The sequence below is a fragment of the Lolium rigidum genome, chromosome 7 (genome assembly GCF_022539505.1).
Source record: "Lolium rigidum isolate FL_2022 chromosome 7, APGP_CSIRO_Lrig_0.1, whole genome shotgun sequence".
Taxonomy (NCBI): domain Eukaryota; kingdom Viridiplantae; phylum Streptophyta; class Magnoliopsida; order Poales; family Poaceae; genus Lolium; species Lolium rigidum.
The window spans coordinates 173,950,920-173,954,421 of record NC_061514.1 but is presented as its reverse complement, the minus strand read 5'-3'; the positions used below and the strand labels follow the sequence as shown (position 1 = coordinate 173,954,421).

General features: G+C 40.9%; 1 long non-coding RNA gene across 1 annotated transcript; it reads right to left on the bottom strand.

Annotated features, from left to right (window-relative positions):
• Positions 1 to 278: 278 nt before the first annotated feature.
• LOC124679436 lies at positions 279 to 1,132 on the bottom strand. Its single transcript, XR_006994981.1, has 2 exons — positions 937 to 1,132; positions 279 to 607 (listed from the first exon to the last, which is right to left on the bottom strand). It is a non-coding gene; the product is annotated as an uncharacterized LOC124679436 (long non-coding RNA).
• Between the last annotated feature and the right edge of the window lie 2,370 nt (positions 1,133 to 3,502).

The following is a 3,502-nucleotide window of genomic DNA, read 5'->3' as shown; positions in this document are numbered from 1 at the left end:
ACTTCACTTTTTAGTTATCAAAAGGATTGAGCGATTTAAAGCCTTTTTATGTTATCATTTATAATTTGTCCAATGCAGATTTCCCAGTTTCTCAAACAATGAAATGCAATGCGGAATCTCAATTCCATTGCTTTGTTTCATCATTGAATTTGGACAATACTATTTGTTGCTCCACAATGCTATCACACAACAGAATGAACTCTCAAAACGTGTTATATTTAGGAACAGAGCGGTGGGTGTATATTCTAGCAGGAAAGGAAAAAACATGCAGCTTTCCCTTTTGAAACGGAGGGTGTACATTTTATTTCCAAATAAAATAAAATGCAATACGAAATCTCAGTTGTACTGCGATGTTTCCTCATAGAATTTTGACAAGAATATTTGCTGCTCCACAACATTCACACAACAAAATGATACATTCAACTAGTAGGCAAGGGAAAGACAAATGGGTGAAGAAGAAATTGCTACTCCAGCTTCAATGCAAGCAAAATGTATTCTCGAACAGTTCTATGGAAGCAGCCACAACCCCTTTCCCTTCTGAAAAGATGTCTATTGCCGGTTCCTTAATCTTTCTCTGGAGGAGTTTGTCCAGTTCACCTTTTAATATCTGTCAAAAAAATCTCTCATTACAGAAAACCAGAGCATAAAACAGTTGTGTTGAAGATCTTAGCTACAAAAAATAACCTATTTTATTCACTGAAATAATTGATAGCCAAAGCATTATAACAAGAATCAATACAACTTATATGATAACCACAACCTAGCTTACTGTTGTCTGAACTGAGGCTCGTATGGAAAAAAGAGAAGCTAGATCAAGTAGCATGCACCTACATTTCAAATTTAACTAATCACAACATCTTTTTGTTTCAAATTTACTTAACACTACCTTTATTTAAAAAATGTTTAAATAAGCTATTGTAACGAAGTTGGTCATACCTGAATCAACTCTATGATACACTTTGGTGTAGAGAAATTAAGATACCCCCCAAGCATCTCTATGCTAGCAGTTTTCATTCACCTCAAGGAACTAGATGGAATCATTCAATGAAACACCATTCTCAACAACCAATATCTTCTCTCATTTACAAAGTAAAGAAATTACATGCAGGGTGCAAACAAAAATAAATAACGAAGTATAATACCAAGCCTGATTTAATTTGTCCAGAATTTTAATGCCAAAGGGTGACTTCAAGTCCTCATCTGATCTGCCAACTACATACTGCAAAAACAAGAAAATGTTGTCAAAATATAGCTTTATACAGTTATACTTTATTTTTACCGCTTTTTTCCATGCAGCTTGAAACTTAAGCCTTACCTTTTCTGATTTTTAAGTGAATCTAAGTACTCTCTAATCATTTTTCAATAAGACAAAAAGATTTATGGATTCCAAATTCGATTAGGTTATCTTCGTATGAAGTCCAAACTGCAATTGATTTACTCAAATTCTAATGTGAAGCATATGGTCTCTCCCGGCGATCTCCGGGACGTAGGGCAGGGGCCACGACCGAGGGAAGCGTGGGGTGGAGGGGACGGCGGCCACGGAGGGCGCCTGGCGAGGGGAGGATCGACGGTGTTGGTTGAGTACAGCGAGGGGAGAAAAGGCGGCTGCGGCGTCGGACATGGCCGGCGAGGGGAGAAGCGATAGCGGCAGTGGGTGGGTTTCGGCCGCCGGAGCTAGGCGAGGAAGGAGTGGGCGGCCGCGGCGGCGGCTCAACTTCACATCTCATGTAAGTATGTCCTCTCTAATGCCATTCACTAATGTGAATTTGCTAGTATCTGAATTCGATTAGACTCGTAGTACATGAAATGTATGTGAGCCTATGGATCCGTTCTGCTGAATGAAACTCTGAATATATGTGGCCTAATAGCGGTACAGTTCAGTCTAAGTTATCTATCCACTAGTACATAAACATTGTGTGTCATTTTGGAATAGAAGATAAACATTGTGTGTCGTTCTAAGTTAGCTTCATCACTAGTTTATTCTCTATTTTCTAGGACTGCTTACAATAGCATGAACGATACAAGAAGCATCTGAGTTTCAGTGGAAGCACATCAGAAGATTGCTGCGACATTGGGATTAGGCTGGCAGGTTAAATGAGAAGGTGAATCTTTTATCTACTAGTGCTTCATACCTGAAGGCAGACGGGCGGCGACTCGCGGTGGCGGCGTCGGCTGCGGGACGGCAGCGTCGGCTGCGGGGCGGCGGTGTCGACGGGGCGTCGGCTGCGGGGCGGGGGCTGTGTGGCGGCGGCTGCGTGGCGGCGGCGTCGGCTGCGGGGCAGCGGGCGGCGGCTGCGGGCAGTGGGCGGCGGCAGTGGGGCGGCGGCCTTGGCGGGGCAGCGGCGTCGGCGCCTCGGCGGGCCGTCGGCTGCAGGGCAGCGGCGTCGGCGGGGAGGCGGCTGCGTGGCGGCGACGGGCGCTCCTGGTTTCTATCGAGATGTATCACAATCCTCTATCGAGATGTATCAAATCCTCCGATCTGATTCTGATTTTTTTTTTGGGAACACTGATGAAAACGTCCGTTCCAGAGCTCTTTTAAGGTATCATATTATTATAAAACTTACAGAAAATTTATCACAGATTTAATCAACGGTCACAAAAAATTACATTAGACGGAACCAAAATTCGATTAGACGGAACCAAAGTTTCATGCCAATCACCATAAAAGAGCTCTTTAACTAAACATCATGATCTTTCACAAAACATTGGCCACTGTATCCTCATCTTTAATTTTTTGAGGGACCAATCTCACTCTCTAATTGGTTCTTCATATTTTTAGAAACTGATACGAAAACCATTAATATTGACATGATGATCGCAAAACCGAGTACTGGAGAAGCCATCCGTAAGGTGGACTGGAGTGGCAGACTGCTCTCAAAAAACAAATATAAGCTAGTTTCCTAAATTTAGAGAAGATAAGAAATTAGAAAGGGGATCCTTGGTGACACAGGCAGAAGGTGCACTTTCTCTTTGATGAAGCTTATTTCCTTCACTCCAAATAAAAATTATTAACTCTATATGCGTCCTCTATTTGGTTAAAAAAAAGCATCATCTACACATTTATCAAAAAACATATATACCCCAGGAAAAGGTTAATTAACTCTTTCTGTAGCCACTGAAAGTCTAAACCGTATAGACTCCAATTTTTTTTTTGTATTACTGCACATATTAGTTTTGGTCAAAGTAAAATTTTGAATGCTTTGAACAACCATATAGCGAAAAAAATATCAGCATCTATAATACCACATGCATACAATGCAAAAGTACAGTTCATGATCGTTCAAATAATAATTATTGGACATTCTAGATATTAATATTTTCTTTATTGTTGCTCAAACTTTATAAAAGTTTAACTTTTTCAAACAGAGTAATTTGAAATGGAGCGAGCACATGTTGGTTAGGTTACTCGCAAAGTGGCAATCAACATTGTTCTAGTAGGTTGGCCATGTGAGTTCTCAAGTAAGAAGAAGTGTGTATATTTTCAAAGCACAAAACGTTCTTG